Raw genomic sequence first — 19717 nt, 5'->3', positions numbered from 1 at the left:
GTATAGACCATTTTGAAGTTGTACTTTTGCAATTTGGCCATCATTCTTTGTAATCTCACTGGAGATTAATGCATAGGCTTCTTTAGCATAGTGACTAGAGGTTGTTGGTCAGTTTCAGTCTGAATAACTCGACCATAAATATAATCATGAAACTTGGAACATGCAAATACTATTGCCAAAAGTTCTTTCTCAATTTGAGCATACTGCATTTCAGTTTGGGTAAGTGTTGTAGATACATAGGATACTGGTCTGCCCTCTTGAAGTAAAACTGCACCAAGACCAAATTTTGAAGCATCACAGGAAAGAGTGACTGGTTTATTCACATTATAGTATCTTAATGTAAGTGGGGGTGGCAATTTTCTGCTTAAGTTTTTCAAATGCCTTCTGGTGCTGTTCTAACCCTGACCATGCAACATTTTTGCACATCAGCTCTCTTACAGGTGCTGTCAACTTACTGACGTCTGGTATACACTTGCCTAAATAGTCGACCATGCCTAGGAAACACTGTAGAGCTTGAATATTGCCTGGTGCTGACATCTAAAGAATAGCTGCTTGCTTGGTCAGGTCTAGTCTCAAGGCAGTACTGGTAAATAAATTACTTACATATGTAACTTCTGGTAGTCTGAATGTGCACTTCAGAGGATAGAGCTTTAAGTTCACTTCACATGCTCTGTCTAGAACTCTCTTTAGGTTTCTGTCATGCTTTGCTTCACCATTGCCTCCAACCAACAAATCATCTACAATTATGGCACAAGGAAAACCTGAAAAAATTTGCTCCATTGCATGCTGGAAGACTTCTCTTGCATAATTTATTCCAAATGGCATCCTTAGGAATCTGTATCTGCCAAATGGGGTACCAAAAGTGGTTAGTAATGAGGATTTGCAATCAAGCATCACTCACCAAAATTAACTTGTTGCATCCAAGACAGAAAAAACAGTGGCATTTGGTATTAGGACTGCAACCTCTTCAACCGTGCGCATTGGATGATATGGTCTCCTCAATGCTTTGTTCAAATCTCTTGGGTCAATACATATTCTGATTTTTTCTGAGGCTTTCTTGTGAGCTACTACCATAGACGACACCCATTCAGTTGGTTCTGTAACTGGACAAATTACACCTTGCTGTACCATGTTATTTAACTGAGCCTTAACTTTATCCTGCATAGGTATTGGAACTTGCTGGTCTGACTACTGGAGTGACCTCTGGGTCTAACTTCATGGAATATACAAGTGAATGTTCACCCAACTTGTCATCAAAAACATCAGCATACTCTAAGAAAATGGCTTCAGGAGAATTGGAACTAGGATATGCACTTATGTAATGAACTTCTTTGGTAAAAGAAAGTCGATACATTATCAAACTGTCTTTGAGACTCAGTAAAGACTACTGGTCTTCGGACTACATAAAACAACAAGTTGTAACAGTTCTTGGCCAAATAACATGAAAGCATCACTGAGCCTTCGATTTGAATTTCTTCACCTCCATAAGCAACAAGTTTTGCACAACTGGCCATATTAAGCTGTTCATTAGTTCTCACTTTAGCAAATGTGTCTGCTGATATAACATTACACTTTGAACTAGTGTCTACTTTAAGCTCTGTTGATTTACTATTGATCTGCACTGTACAAAATGTTTTGTTTTTTGCCAATAAATTCACTACATCAACTCTCTCACCAATTACTGATACACCATCTACATAGAAAGTTGACTTCTGCAGCTCTACTTTATCAACTTGCTTTTTTGTTAACCTTTCTTTACAACTGTGCGAGGTTTACTTGTTTGCAAAACTTTTGAAAATTGTTTCATTTTTTACACTTGTGACATTGCTGACCAAATGCTAAGTATTTCTCTCTTTTAGACTCATAATTTGCACCACAATTGTGACAGTTAACAATAAAGATGGACTTGGGTTTTGCTCATTCATGCTTGCACTGCACTGAGCATGCTCCTTTAACTGAGCTAGTCTTAGAACTTACTGGAAAGCTACTTGGTTTCCCTGGTGAGCCAGCAGGGGCTGTGGCTGCCATGTGCTTAGGCCTGCTTCTGTTTGCCATGTGTTGCATGCTATCTACATTTGCTCTGGAGCCTGCTGAAACCATGCTCTTGTCACTTGCAAGCATACTTGTGTGTTTTTCTGTCACTTCATGGATTTGACAAATCTCAATGGCTTTACTTAATGTTAAATCACTGTCACGAAGGAAAACCTTTCTCACAGCCGCACTATTAATACCACACATGTGCCTGCCCTTTATTAACTCATCTTTTAAGTCACCAAACCGACATATTTTGGCTTTGTTTCTCAGGTCAGTTATATAAGCTGCAAAATTTTCCCCTGGTTTCAGATTTCTTGTGTAAAACAAATGCCTCTCTAATGTAATATTTGTCTGGGGGTTACACATTTTTCTGAACTTGCGCTCCAAACACTCGGGGTCTTCCCTTGATTCAGTCTGTACAACAATATGATGGTTTTTACCTTCTCCCTCATATACTGCTGGTGCATACACAAATGAATGCTCTCTTTCTATGGCCTCTGACCCAGCTAAGTTTAGCAAAATGAATGCCCTGATGCATGCATCTTTATCTGGCTAAACTGCTTGTATAAAAATAATGTACTCTTGCTCAAATATCCTCCAATTCTCTGCAATATTCTGATCAAATACAAGTGGTAAGAGCTTTCAAATTCCATCTGCCACATTAACACATACCAGTGAAGGGTTTTGCAAATAAGCACAAACACATACACATATGCCAGAAATTTATGCCAGTATTTGTAACTTTGCCCAATAGTGCAACAAGCCATTGTGTAACTGAACTTTGCAAAATAAGTCTCTTGGGTACTGTAACAATCTTGAAATTACTGTATTGCAAGAAATCACCTCTTATCAGTGTAAGAAATATATTGAATAACTGCACAATTCAAATGAACTGGGCAAGAGAAGCTCAGAGTCAATAACATTTCTAAGTAATTGCACTTTGTGAATAAACTGTACACGGTACACTGAAATTTCCCCAAAATGGCAGTACCATGCTAGGCAATTCTTTACAGTGCAAGAAACACTCTGTAATGGTGGCACTTTGCAAATAGATACACCCACCACAAGAAACTTTTCGAAATGGCTATACTTTTCGAAATAGTTGCACTTTGCTCACAAATAAACTTTTCAGAATACATACATACTAATAAGCACATACTGTAAGCACTTGAACACACTTTGAGATACTTTGAATAACTCTAGTTATGCCCTTGATACAATACAAAGTTGTAGTTATGCCAAAACACAGCACTTTGCCAAAAACATGCAGTCGCCTTGCTTTATTTACGTTTATTGTGCCCTCTTCTGTCCTTATTATATTCGTTTTGCTCGTTTAATCTCTTTTCAAGCCCACTGTACTTTTCTTGTACTCATTTTATTCTAACCATGCCCGTTTTGCCTTAAACATGCTAATTTTGCTTTAAACATACTTGTTTTGCTTTTAAACATGCTCATTTTGCTTTTCTGATAATTGTTTTGTCAGATATCTTAATTTTAAACATTTCCCTTAGTTAATAAACCTTTTGTGCCTCCCGCTTGTTTAATAATGTGGTTTGTGCCCTTGTAATGCTCCGTTTTATCTTTTTTATAAAATAAGCAGTTCATGTGAATTCTCATAACCTTTGCTTCTTTTCTGGCTCTTTTTCAAGCTCGTTTTTCTTAATTTACCTTCACTGTCATCTCTGCACCTCATGGCTCTGAATATTATTCTCTGCAATCCCAGTTCTGACACCATGTCGCTCTCCTACTTTGGATATAATAGAAGAGTCTTTGTGGGTTCTGTTCAAGCAGCTTTATTATATACAAACACATAATGATAGATGTTTACTGACTTTAACTTAAGTAACTTATATACAAACTAACAACTGCAATCATACATTCTCACTCTCTGGCTGCACTCTTAAAATGGCACTGGTAATAGCACATGCCTGACATTTATATGTGCACATTCAGTCCTTGATATGCTTCATAAAGACACATCACATACACTCTGATCTACACCATAGATAACTTGAGAAGACTCATGCATGGGATAAATCATTTTGGAACTGCCTCTGTCCATTAACTGTAAAGTGAAAAGTCTTGGGGTAAATTTTTCATTTCCCATCCAAAGATCCATTGCTTGAATATGGACAGGGATAAACTTTGTTTTATGTGGATGGGGAGTCTGCTCCAGAGCAGTGGTATCTTCTGTGAGATATAGCTGTCTCCCCAAACCGTTCTGTTGATGGTCAAAAACAGGTTTAGATCCCTACACCAAGTATTTCTGATACCATTTGACATGCTGATGTGCAATAAATTCATCAGTAATGAGTTAGAGGATGCCTTGTATGCAGACATAGGTCACTTAGTAATCTGTAGGATACAGAGTATAGTGACAGGACTTTGAGTCTGTCCATGTAGGACATGCTGTTTAGGTCTTGTTTCCTTTTAGTAAGATATCTGTCTGTGGACATTCCAGTTGTTGCTTGTGTCTGGACAGATACATGCTAAAGGGGCATTATATTCAATGAATAGCCTAATAAGGGATGAGTAAAGGGGGATAATGACTTCCTCAGATCTAGACACAATCCCTTTGTTTATAAGCTGTGCAATGCAGAACAACTTTCTTACAACAATGGACTCATGTTGGTCAAATGTTAGGTCATTGTACAAATAAGTTCCCAAATCTCGAACAAGTGGGTTAACTTTTGGAGCATATTGTCTATGTGGTAGTTCCCTGGGGTAGATGACTTCCCAGGGATTCAATGATGCATTTTTTGGTAGTTAGTTTCAGTCCATGATTTTGGCTCGAGTTATTTATTTGGTACAAACCTTCTTGCAGGATGACTAAGTCATTTGGGGATTCAGTGACTGCTCCTAGCTTGCAGGCATCTGCAAACTTAGTTAGCCAGAGCCCTTTGGTATTGGCTTTTACTTCAGAAAAGTAGATGCCAAATAGGAGAGGTCCCAGCACAGAACCCTGGATTGACTCAACTAGTGGTCTCTTTGTAGAGGCAACTTCCCCTCTTTTGATTTCCAGAATACAATCTGAGAGCTTCAGAATCAGGAATTATTGAATGCTGTCAAGAAAAGAGGAGATACTGTTGGTATAAACAAAACGTGCACATCTCTTGGCAGGTAGACATGCTTCTACAATGCATATTCTCAAATTTCTTTACAATCAGAAATGTTTTACGTTGGGCTTGATGAAACCATTGCTCACAGAAAAAGCTCCATGAGCAGACTAGGCATGGATGAAAGAGCTGAGAAGACAGTTCTGGCTCTCCTTCAAGGATATGGTACATTTGATATTGTTATTAGAAATGTGCTATCACTGCAAAATGCTGCTAATAATGACATAGCTACAAAACCAATTGAAGGCTGACTACCAGGTACAAAACAGTTCAGAAGGGAACAGCAGGACAACTTGTTGAGCAATGCTTGATATCCAGAAATGGAGCTGGTAGCTTACATGGGATTTTTAACCCTATTAAAAATACTAACATAATGCTCTAATAATTGTATGAAGTAAATAGCTAGAAGAAACAAGCTGATAAAGAGATCATACTGAAAGCAGACTAAATGTGTTCCATACATTTACAACTGCTTTAAAGCTGAAAGACCTGTCAACGTGAAAAAAAAATTGACTTATGAGCTAACACTTGTGCCTGTATCTCTTTCTGAAATGGAGGAAATGGAGAGCAGACTCAAAAATAGGTGAAAAGGTATGCCTAACCGATGCTTTAACTTTTGGAGTCAACTTTGAGTTAGAGAGGATATGCTCCCTATTGATAAGTGGAATGGTCGTCATAAATACTACTGGCAATCCTACAGCTTGTTGTTCTTTTGGAGACGTAGCTGATAGCTATCTTTAATCAGTACTTCAGAATGTAAACCAGTACTGTAGAATGCATGTGTTATTTGACTGATACAGACAGACAGATTCAATAAAGTGACTGTGAACAAATCTGGTCTACTTCCTTAAAGTTGGGGAAAAAGTTATAGTCTATGAAGGTAACAAAGCAGACTTAGAAAACTTTTTTGTCACAGAAGCTGATCAAACAAGTACCTGATAACAATAACTTAATTGTGTCTGGGGGCTATGTTGATATGAGTCATGTAGAATGTTCACAGAATCTCTTGATACTATGCAGATAAAAGCCTCGCAAGAAGAGGCAGGCATTTGGCTAGCTCTGCATGCTACATTGTAACAGACAGTATAGTTGTATCATCAAGGGACTTAGCTGTATTGGCACCCCTTGTTGGATACACACTGAAATGTCTTGAAATGACTGGATGATGGCAGGAACCTGACCATGATATGCGTGCAGATATGCCACCAGGGTCTGCAAATGGTTTCTTGCGGTTTTATGTATACGCTGGAAGTGACAGCACATCTTATATCTCTGGTCATTTTAAGAAGAAACCTGATATTACTTTCAAGGAGCATTTCCATCTCTTGAAAAGACTTGAAGAATGAAATGTAATCTAAAACAGCTCAGGAAAGCAGAAACCTTTATTTGCAAACAATATAGACTGTCTGCAGATTCAGTGGATGATGGCAGATTCTTTATGTTCGCCAAGGCATGCAATTGCAAAACCACATCAGTCACAACTTGAAAACATGGGATGGACAATGGTCTACAACAAGCTCTGGGTCCCAGGTGCTTTAAGACCAGTGTGTCCTGGCCAAGGTTTCAAGTGTATTGTAGCTCACATGACCTGTTCAAGTGCGAACTCGATTAAATGTTCAGGCAAGATGCAGCAGGTATGAGGAGATTAGCGTACAAAATTTATTGACCGCTTTCATCCTAAGACTTCTTCAGAACTGAATACAAATCTTAAATCAAACACATATTTATTCCATACACAATTAACTAATTATCCAATTAAAATCATAAAATTCAATCTTTATTTAAATACAACTTTTTATTCTTTAAAAAAAAAAATTTAATGTTTATAGCTTCATTAAGACCAGATGTTTTAAATGCTTCAAGCTTAATTTGCCAACTAGTTTCTCTTTGTTCTAAGACATTTTTAAAATCATCTCCCCTTATATCCAAGCTACCAACTTTCAAGATGCAAAAAAGAAACTTTTTATATGTTTTGCATTCAGTAGTGTGTTTATACAAAGAATTGTTAATGTCTTTTTTCTTTATACTGTAATAATGTTCCCTTATTTTTTCATAAAGGAACCTAGTAGTCATGCCTACATAAAATGCAGGACATCCGTTACAAAAACCTATATAAACCACACCTTTAGTTTTGCAAGTACAATGACCAGATATTTTGATGGTACGAGGAAATTTGTGAACAATAATAACAGGTCCTTCAAATATATACCTACAATACCTACAATTTCCACACTTAAACATACCATCACCATTTTGAGTAATCAAATTAATTGCTTTAAATTTTGTGTCATCCCTGTGAAACATTTTCTTAAAATTGTATTCATTTTTATACATAAAACAGGGTTTGCCACCAACAGCATCTAATAACTCACTATTGCCCCACAAAATCTTCCAATTATTATAAATAATTTATTTGATTTTCTAAGTATCTACTGTCATTTCTAAACTGCACACTAGAGTAATGATTTTACCTTTCTGCTTTACTTGGCTGACAATAAAGGGTTTCATAAGAATAGGGGGATGCATTTCTTTTCTTTTTTTAAAAATGTCTTTGGCCAATTGGTTTAAATAATTTCTATCATACCCTCTTTTTTCGAACATGTCATAAATAAATTGAAACTCTTCCTTCGCTAAATTATCATTGCTAGTCATATGACTTGCCCTTATAAATTGCCATTTTGGTATATTATTTTTCATAAAATTTGAATGATTGCTTCTATTGTGCAAATAGTTGTTGATAAATGTTACTTTTCTATGCATCCTCCTCTCAAATATTGTATGTTTCATATGCCATTGTAATTCTACATCAAGGAAATTAACCATATTTCCACAATCCCCTAGAGTAAAATTCAAAAATTCTGACCTTTGATTTATCATGTCTACAAAGTTCTTCACAGTAGTGCAGTCCCCCTCAATAATAAGAAAAAATCATCCACAAATCTTAAATAAAAAACAAACTATAAATGATTTCAAAATATCTGATAGTATAGCGCTCTCCCACCATCCCATCACTATATTGTCAAAAGACGGTGATGCTGGGGAACCCATAGCTACTCCTCTTAATTGCTTGAAGTATTTACCATCAAATACAAAATAATTATTGTCTAATAAAACTTCTAGCATTTCACAATATATATTAATACGCTGGTTAGAAATATCAGAAAATTCAATCAAAAAACTTCTAACATACTCAATGCCCTTATCATGTGTAATACAAATAATCAGGAAAACTACAAATGTAAAAAGAATATGCTTACTCTTGACATAATTAAAACTATCCAAAAATTCTCTCATCTTATCTAAAAGAAATCCCATGAATCTTTAATATACAATTTTAATTTTTGAGTCAAGGAATTTAATATAGAATCAATCACAAGTGAAATTCCTTCAGTTACATAACTTGGAGATGAAACTATGGATGTAAATTAAGGATTATTACGATCCTTATGGACTTTTGGAATAGTGAACAATATGCCTATTTTTGGTTTACCTAGCAAGCAAAATTTATACATCTCAAAGCCTATAAGTCCATTCATTAAAATATCATAAAGATAATTGTTTATATATTTAAAACATTTGTGTATATCAACAAGACTCACTTCCTTATATTCACATACATTGCTTAATAAATTAAACATTTGTGTATATCAACAAGACTCACTTCCTTATATTCACATGCATTGCTTAATAATTTAAACATACATTTCTTACATTGTTCTACACTCATAATAACCAAACATCCCCCCTTGTCACTTTTCATAATTCTTATATTATTATTATTTTTTAGTTCCATTAAACATCTCATTTCTTCACTACTTAAGTTATAAAATTGTAAACTTTTGTCATTTGACAAGGCATCTCTGATTTCACTTTCACACATAGCTTCAAAAACTTTCACAGTATTAGATAAAGGACAATAGGAAGAAGGTTTAACATATCTGCAAACTTTTGTAGCTACATTTTTCATAATAAAATTTAAATTAAGCTTCCGTATATACTTTTTAAAATCTATAAGTGTCCTTACAATATCTGTCTCCTTAGTTGGCACAAAATTAGGTCCAAGGGACAAAACACGAAAATGTGCAGAAGTTAAAACTAGATCCAACAAGTTAATAATGCTAAAATCAGTGTCAGCATACAGGTTTAAGTGTCCGTTGATGAGCCTGATGTTGTCTGTTTGAGAGTTCTCATGGATCTTGTTTTTACATCTCTCCCTTCTTTTGCTGTTAAAAAAGTATTTAGTCTTACTCCTCCAACTCCAGTCTGAAATACTTCACTGCTGTTAACATTGTCACTATTGTCAATTGTAAATTCTGTCAAGGAAGAGCCTGTACCCATAGTTCTATTGGCCATATTTGAAGATTTGTCACTATTGAAGTTCCGGAACTTACGCCCCATGGTATTGGACCTACTGATTGGCCTAATGCACTGTCACTTGATTTTACACTTGGATTTGCAGCAAAATTGGAATTAAACTTAAAGTTCTTCTTTTCAGTACTAACAAATTGCGAATATGCTGAATTGTTTTCATAAGCTGCTATATATACCCTTAGCAGCTTATATTTTCGTACAATAATAGTATTTTCATGTTGTTCTGACTCACAAAATTAGGCTGTATAATACGCATTCTTATTAGCATAGTTTTTCAGCACATTTACCAACCCCAAAATGCCCACTTTTAAATTGTTCATAATTTTATTATTGTTGTTAATTAGCAATCCAAGTAATTTAAGGCCAGCATCATTAAAAATTCAACTAGGGTAATAAAAATGGGTCTTTCTCAAAGATTCCATTAGGGCATTTGAAAAATCTTAACCCTTTAGGCACAATTCTCAATTCAATACAGTATTCTAGGCATTTATTCTCCAAGTCCAAACTTTTATATTTTTTCAACAGATGAACCTAAATTTGAAACCTGTTATTACTGTTCACAAATTTCTTTGTACCATCAAAATATCTGGTCATTGTACTTGCAAAACTAAAGATTATTATACTAATAAGAATGTGTATTATACTACCTAATTTTATGAGATAGAACAGCATGAAAATACTATTAGTGTATGAAAACATAACAAGCTGCTAAGGGATATAGCAGCTTATGAAAACAACTCAGCATATTCACAATTTGTTAGTACTGAAAAGAAGAACTTTGAGTATAATTCCAATTTTGCAGCAAATCCGAGTGTAAAATCAAGTGACAGTGCATTAGGCCAATCAGTAGGTCCAATACCATGGGGAGTAACTTACGGAATGTCAGTAGCGACAAATCTTCAAATATGGCCAAAAGAACTATGGGTATAGGCTCTTCCTTGAAGGAATTTACAACTGACAATAGTGACAACGCTAACAGCAGTAAAGTATTTCAGAATTGAGTCAGAGCGAGACTGAAGACTTTTTTAACAGCAAAAGAAGGGAGAGGTGTAAAAACAACAGCCATGAGAACTTGTGAACAGACGGCATCAGGCTCATCAACAGACACATACATTGGTATGCTGACACTGATTTTAACATCATTAGCTTGTTGGATATAGTTTTAACTATTGCACATTTTCGTCTTTTGTCCCTTGGACTTAATTTTGTGCCGAGTAAGAAAGCAGATATGGTAAGGACAATTATAGATTTTAAAAAGTACATATGTAAGCTTACTTTAAATTTTATTATGAAAAATGTACCTAGAAAAGTTTGCAAATATGTTAAAACTTCTTTCTTTTGTCAAATGACAAAAGTTTAAAATTTTATAACTTAAGTAGTGAAGAAATGAGATGTTTAATGGAATTGAAAAATAATAATATAAGAATTATGAAAAGTGACAAGGGGGATGTTTAGTTATTATGAGTATAGAACAATGTAAGAAATGTATGTTTAAATTATTAATCAATGTATGTGAATATAAGGAAGTGAGTCTTGTTGATATACACAAATGTTTTAAATATATCAACAATTATCTTTACGATATTTTAATGAATGGACTTACAGATTTTGAGATGTATAAATTTTGCTTGATAGATAAACCAAAAATAGGCATATCATTCGGTATTCCAAAAGTCCATAAGGACCACAATAATCTGGGTCTATATAACGTTATTGAACATTTACATGTTCAAACATCATATGGTTGACACCATATGATCGAACATGTGAATGTTCGAACGTTTCAATGGAGATATCCATACAGTGCAGAAATGGAAGTTTTCGATTGTCTGCACTGTAGTGCCATCTCAGAGTTGCTATATTTAAAGAGTGTGGGGGGGGTGCATGGGGGCTTGCCCCCTGCTTAACCTTTCAGGTAGGTTTTTTTTTTTTTTTTTGCTTTTCGAATATTGAAGAGTTTGAATATATGGTGTCAACCATATGGTGTTCAAACATTTATCTATTGGATAATTTAATACAGACCCCAATAATCCCCCATTTAGACCCATAGTTTTATCTCCAAGTTACATAACTGAAGGAATTTCACTTGTGATTGATTTTATATTAAATCACTTGACTCAGAAATAAAAATCATATATTAAAGATTCATGGGATTTTTTTAGCTAAAATGAGAGAATTTTTGGATAGTTTTAATTGTGTTAACAATATGCATATTGTTTTTACAGTTGATGCAGTTTCCCTGTTTACTTGTATTCCACATGATAATGGCGTTGAGCATGTTAAAAGTTTTTTGATTGAATTTTCTGATATTTCTAACCAGCATATTAATATATTGTAAAATGCTAGAAGTTTTATTAGACAATAATTATTTTGTATTTGATGGTATATACTTCAAGCAATTAAGAAGAGTAGCTATGGGTTCCCCAGCATCGCCATCTACTGCCAATATAGTGATGGGATGGTGGGAGAGCACTATACTACCAGATATTTTGAAATCATTTACAGTTTGTTTTTATTTAAGATTTGTGGATGATTTGTTTTTTATTATTGAGGGGGACTGCACTACTGTGAAGAACATTGTAGAAATGATAAATTAAAAGTCAGAATTTATGAATTTTACTCTAGGGAATTGTGGAAATATGGTTAATTTCCTTGATGAAGAATACAATGGAATATGGAACATAAAATATTTGAGAGTAGAATACATAGAAAAGTAACATTTACCAACAGCTATTTGCACAATAGAGACAATCATCCAAATTTTATGAAAAATAATATACTAAAAGGGCAATTTATAAGGGCTAGTTGTATAACTAGCAATGATAATTTAGTGAAGGAAGAGTTTCAGTTTGCTTGTGACATGTTCAAAAAGAGAGGGTATGATAGAAATTATTTAAACCAACTGGCCGAAGACATTCTTAAAAAAAGAAAAGAAACATATTCCCCTATTTTTATGAAACCCTTTATCGTCAGCCAAGTAAAGCAGAAAGGTAAATTGATTACTCCAGTGTGTAGTTCAGAAATGACAGCAGATAGTTGGAAAATCAAAGAAATTATTTATAATAAGAAGATTTTGCAGTGCAATACTGAGTTATTAGATGCTGTTGGTGGCAAACCCTGTTTTGTGTATAAAAATGAATACAGTTTTAAGAAAATGTTTCACAGGGATGACACAAAATTTAAAGCAATTAATTTGATTACTCAAAAAGGTGATGGGATGTTTAAGTGTGGAAATTGTAGGTATTGTAGGTATATATTTGAAGGACCTGTTATTACTGTTCGCAAATTTCCTCGTACCATCAAATTATCTGGTCGTTGTACTTGCAAAACTAAAGGTGTGGTTTATATAGAAGTTTTATTAGACAATGATTATTTTGTATTTGATGGTATATACTTCATGCAATTAAGAAGAGTAGCTATGGGTTCCCCAGCATCACCATCCACTGCCAATATAGTGATGGGATGGTGGGAGAGCGCTATACTATCAGATATTTTGAAATCATTTACAGTTTGTTTTTATTTAAGATTTGTGGATTATTTGTTTTTTATTATTGAGGGGGACTGCACTACTGTGAAGAACATTGTAGAAATGATAAATCAAAAGTCAGAATTTTAGAATTGTACTCTAGGGAATTGTGGAAATATGGTTAATTTCCTTGATGAAGAATTACAATGGAATATGGAACATAAAATATTTGAGAGTAGAATACATAGAAAGTAACATTTACCAACAGCTATTTGCACAATAGAGGCAATCATCCAAATTTTATGAAAAATAATATACCAAAAGGGCAATTTATAAGGGCTAGTTGTATGACTAGCAATGATAATTTAGTGAAAGAAGAGTTTCAGTTTGTGACATGTTTGAAAAGAGAGGGTATAATAGAAATTATTTAAACCAACTGGCCAAAGACATTCTTAAAAAAAGAAAAGAAATGTATTCCCCTATTCTTATGAAACCCTTTATTATCAGCCAAGTAAAGCAGAAAGGTAAATTCATTACACCAGTGTGTAGTTTAGACATGACAGCAGGTAGTTGGAAAATCAAATAAATTATTTATAATAATTAGAAGATTTTGCAGTGCAATACTGAGTTATTAGATGTTGTTGGTGGCAAACCCTGTTTTGTGTATAAAAAATGAATACAATCTTAAGATAATGTTTCACAGGGATGACACAAAATTTAAAGCAATTAATCTGATTACTCAAAAAGGTGATGGGATATTTAAGTGTGGAAATCGTAGGTATAGATTTAAAGGACCTGTTATTACTGTCCACAAATTTCCTCGTACCATCAAAATATCTGGTCATTGTACTTGCAAAACTAAAGGTGTGGTTTATATAGGTTTTTGTAATGGATGTCCTGCATTTTATGTAGGCATGACTACTAGGTTCCTTTATGAAAGAATAAGGGAACATTATTACAGTATAAAGAAAAAAGACATTGACAATTCTTTGTATAAACACACTACTAAATGCAAAACATATAAAAAGTTTATTTTTTCCATCTTGAAAGTTAGTAGCTTGGATATAAAGGGAGGTGATTTTAAAAATTTCTTAGAACAAAGAGAAACTAGTTGGCAAATTAAGCTTGAAGCAGATAAAACACCTGGTCTTAATGATGCTGTTGTTATGTCTTTCGGCTTTTCCCGGTTAGGGGTCGTCACAGTGAAACTCCGGTCTGCTAATGATTGGCAGTAGATTTTTACATGCCGAGTTGCCAGCCCTGACGCACAACTTTCAACAAAGGTACACCCATTCACGCATGCATGTCTCCGCACAGAAGACGCTCTAGCTGAGAATTGAACTGGACAACGTCTTGCTGTGAGGTGACAAAGCTACCGCAGCACCACCACCACAGTTTGGTCTTAATGATGTTATAAACATTAAATGTTTTTTTAAAGAATAAGAAGTTGTACTTAAATAAAGATTGAATTTTATTGTTTTAACTGGATACTTAGTTAATTGTGTATGGTATAAATATGTATTTGATTTGTTTTAAGATTTGTATTCAGTTCTGAAGAAGTCTTAGGATGAAAGTGGTCAATAAATTTTGTACACAAACTTCGTGGTTGTTATTATTCATCAGTCCTCAGTGTCAGTGGTTCAGTACTTTGTTCATTTTGGTGTTTTTTGAACTGGTTGAAGTTGTCTTTTTGGTTGCAGGTATGAGGAGATAGTGGAGCTGCTGCACCTCAAATAAGTACAAAAGCCAAGCTCAGGCAAGATAAATGTGGCAGTGATTGGGAATTGGGAAGGGGAGAGAGCACAGGTTAGGACTTTAGGCAGTTATCAGAAATTGGATTTAGGGTTAGGCAGGAGAAGGGGGTTTTCGTTAGTATTAGAAGGGGGGTTCAGGGTTAGGGTGCAATCAGGCACTTTTGGCTTAGGGAGTGGAAGACAAGTAGTTAGGAAGTTTAGGGTTAGGAAACAGAAAGATAGTTTTTGGTTTGGAGAGTGGAAGTGGAATAAAAGTTTAGGGAGTGACCGGGGACTTTAGCGTTTAGTAGACCAAGGGGAATGCTAACGTTTCGGTTACGGACTGGCTGGGAGTTTTGGTGTTAGAGCTAGAGCTCTAGTAGGATTATGCTCTTTATTAGTTTCAGGTGATGGGAGGGGCAGGTAATTACCTAGGACCAGGCAAGTGGATGTTGGGGCACTTGCAATATAGAGCAAGGGATAGTGAGCAAGTATTTCATCAGTTACAATCATGCAAGCACTTGTAGTAGACCTGATGGACAAAGAATGATGAAACTTTGACTTCTGAATTAATGGATACAAATCCAATCACTGATGCTCACACTGAGATGATGCAATGCCACTGCACTACAAAACAATATGACACAAATACAGAAAACCTAGACTGCCTTGCATTATTCATTTTTGCTGCAATAAATATTGTGAGAATGCTAAGTTATGTGAATCATGTTACTTGGGTGTCCAGAAATGAGAAAACGGTGATAGTACATGAAATATGATTAAATCATTTAAAAATATTGTGTAGAAAGTAAGACATGTCTCTACACAGTTTTGAATATATATTATTTCAGACCTCAATTTGTAAAATGTTATTTTTTGCTTTTTAAAGGATAAATATTAAGATAAGTTAGACAAATCTGTACTTTAAAACTCCTCTTATGGTAAAGAATAACATCAGGTAGCAGCACAGATTTTTAATAATGTCAGACAAGTATAATCTGTTGCTCATGGCACAGAAATTGAAATACTGGTATTCCTGTAACAATTATTTCAAGCCTTTATCAGCTTAGTCATTTTCTCTGAACAACAACATTTATTACTATAACCAGCACATTCTAAATGTAAAAAAACAAAGGTTAACAATGTTTAGTAAAAATGTGCATAGCTGTACGCTTTTCAAAAATCCCAAACAGTCTAGATGTGGTTTGATGAAAAGTAGCTGACTCAAGAACCATTAGAAGCACATTAAAAATCATACAACCCCAACAATGATCTTTCAATTTATGTGTTAGTAGAGCGCAAGAAACAGATATATAACTCATCACTCTTTATACAGAACAAATGACTGTAACCTGTTTACTAGAGGTAAAAGTTAAGTACCTAGCAGACAGATTCAATGGAATCCAAGAAAAATAGTACCTGTTAATATGGGGTCAACAGTTTGAGAAGGTAAAGCACTCCCTAACATCCATAATGATGTGGTGCTTCTGAAAAGCTTTATAAAGCTTGCAGTTTTTTGTCAGAAAAGATGTAGCAAGGATATGAGTTGTGAAAGGTTGTATAGAACAAATATTTTCTCTACAGAAAATGCAGCATTGGTTTTAAAATGAAATTGTTTTCACACAATTTCACACACATATTCAATAACAGAACTTTAGGATTATTAGTATGATACTTCCTCCCAAAATCCATGCTATCTTATATGCAGTTAGAACTTTCTGGTTGTCTGTGCAATTCTGCTTTGAGTAAAATTAGTTGTATTTAAGAACTTTGATCGTTAATGAAGTAAAAGACAAAGTATTTTTTGCCTAAGGCACAAAGGGGAGATTTGTTTAAAAACTGTACTAAATGAATCTTTCCTAATCTTGATTTGTTCCTGGAAATCATTCTAGAGTATGAAAATCAGCTTAATAGTTATTCAGTTAAGTCTCTGCTTTCCTTTTGGAGTATTTCAGCCTGGGTGACCTCATAACTACAAATTTAGTGTGTTTTTCACAACTACTAAAAATGAATAATAATTAGAGATCGCTAAAATACAGTTATCTTCAACTAGGAGTAAAGGTAGGTTCAGATAGCTAATTCAAAAAGACAGCACATGATCACAGGAAATAATTTAATAGTTCCAAAAATGCAAAAAAGTGAAACTTTCATGCAGAGCATTTCATCAATACAATTCAGTCATCATATATACATGGTTTGAATAGTAGATTCAAACCAGTTACATTTAAAATCAAATACATGAATTATTTTAAAAAATCCATATATTTACAAATAAATAGTTTTCAACAGGCATATTAATACATGACCTATATTTTATTACTAGATTTACCTTTTACTTCTTATAACCGTTTCAATTTTAAAACTGGCTTCAGACTAAATGCATTCAGCCCTGATGTCTTGCAAGCACAGAATAATGAAATCCAATAGTACACATGTGAATCTACATATGTATTTAGTTGTCCCTCTCTAGGATTTTTGTTTATAGCCCCAATACTCCAAAATAAAATGTATGTCCTTCATCACTATCCATAACATGATTAGTTAGGGAATTTTTGCTATTACATCAATGAATATCAGATAAATGTTCTGATAGCATTTCCTTTAAATGCCTTGTTCATTTCCTTGTATAAAATGATGTACATTTTGAACAGGTTGCCAAATATACAACACTGCACAGTCTACAATCTGCATATTCTTTAAAAATACAAAAATTCTACCATAACTGGTATGCCTAAATTCAATGTTAGTCATAAATGACATAAAAAAGGAACAAACAAGGCATTTTGAAGTACTTTGCTCATCCAATTCTCATCACTGTCCCATAGTAAAAAGATATTGTCAACAAATCTTCAGTAAAATAATATATGATTATCATATGGATTACATATACTTAAAACAAATTGATCTTTCCACTGTGCAAAATAATATTTGCATAATAATTTTCTACCAATGTTCAAATCACTGTTCCTACCATTTATCACCAAACATAAAAAATATTATTTTCTAGGAGTAATTATAACAGTGAGCACACCATCTCAACTTTTAATGTTGAAAAATTACTGTATTTACATAAAAAAGATATAACAGCTGTTTGTTTGTGGTGAAGAGGGATTCAGTATCTAGAGTTACCTACCCAGTGTTATTACCATTATACTGCTCATACCATCCACACATACATTTGATGTTAACAATCTTTAGTGTACACACTTTTTAACAAAATTCACATTCCAAATAATCCAATATTGGTCTTCTAGCAACCAACCCCCTCCTGACTCAGTAACTCTCATTGGTGGGTTCACTAGGTCTTTATGTATTTTAGGAAGATTATATATGTAAGACATCTTAATATTTGAAACATACAGGGAGATAAACACCTCATTAGGTATGGTATTCATTAGCTGTAACTCATATAAATTACTTTTTATCTGTTGTATCATTCTTTCTATATCAATTCTATTAATTATCTTAAACATACAACCATCTGATAACATTTCTATCATTGCACATTTATTTTGAAGAGCAGTACCACTGACCTTATCAGCAGATTTGATTATGATGCCATCATTTAATTTTAGCTTCCCTAGAGCCAAAGACACTATTTCTGTCAAATTATAAAGCATTTTTGGTTTCTCTATTTCAAATAGCTAATACATTTGTTGTTCACAGAAAATTAAAAATCCTAGAATAACAGGATTACTTACCAGAATAAAGGTGCTTCTTTTCCTACTTTTTTCACCTGAGGTGTTCTACAGTCTATATGCAGGTGACCTGAAATTGGGTAAACTGATTACGTGTGTTACAGATAAGGAATGTCTGCAAATAAATTTGAGCAAATTGACCATTTGGGAATAGGAGAATAATATGCTGATAAATACATCAAAAACTAAGCATATGAGATTTGGGAGACATAAATTGAAAGGTGAATATTTACACAGTGATTGGAACTGTAGTATCATTTAAGGATCATCAGAGGTTACTAGGTTAACTACCCCAGGACCCTTACAAGCCTAGACAAGTTCACCCTGTGTTCTCAAGGTGTCTGGTTCAAGCAGACACCAAACTCAGCACCTACTGCACCTATCCATGAGGGACACAGGTGGAACCCCCAGGTAAATGTCTGGTTACCCATCCAATCATCCAAATTACACTTAAATAGGGCCAACGAGGGGTATTGTTTAACATGAATAGGAAGCTTGTTCCAAAGGTGGGGCAACCTCTGTGAGGCAAATCTGTCTCTCCAGCAAGTTCTGTTGATGTCACATACTAGGTTATGGTCCTTTGAGCAAGTGACCTGTGTGCCATTTGACTTGCGAATGTGCAGCATTTCCATTAAAGATGGGTCAGAGGTTGCTCTATATGCAAGGCACAGGTAACCTCTGAGCAGTTTGTATGATACAGAGTAAAGTGACAATAATTTCAGTCTGTCTGCATAAGACAGATCTGGAAGACCTTAAATTTTCTTTGTAAAGAACCTCTGTGGTCTCTCCAATTGCTGCAGGTGTTTAGAAAGGAACACACCAAAGGGAGCCTTGTACTCTATTATTGGCCTGAAGAGGAAAGAGTACAGGGGGGGTTATTACCTCAGTTTTTTTTCTGGAGGCAATGTTTTATGAGATGAGCAATATATAATGCCTTTCTTACCACTGTGGAGACATGATGATCAAAGTTAAGACTGCTGTCGACCTGTGTGCCCAGATCTCTCACCACTAACTGTGTGCTTAGGGTATTACTATTGATGTGGTAGTTTGCAGGAACATCACCCTTGCCGATGATAATGCATTTATTTACATTAAGTTTTAGATCATGACTTTGGCACCAGTCATTAGTCTGCATAAGACCTTCTTGCAGGATGTTGACATTGCTAGAGGTTTCAATGATAGTTCCCAATTTACAGTCATCAGCAAACTTTGTCAGCCTCAGTCCTTTAGTTTTAGCCTGTACTTCAGAGAAGTAGGTTCTGAACAATAGGAGTCCCAGAACCGATCCCTGGGGAACAC

This window comes from Protopterus annectens, chromosome 11.part0, assembly GCF_019279795.1.
Source record: "Protopterus annectens isolate FY-2018-M chromosome 11.part0, PAN1.0, whole genome shotgun sequence".
Classification (NCBI taxonomy): Eukaryota; Metazoa; Chordata; order Ceratodontiformes; family Protopteridae; genus Protopterus; species Protopterus annectens.
This window is presented reverse-complemented; position numbering follows the sequence as displayed.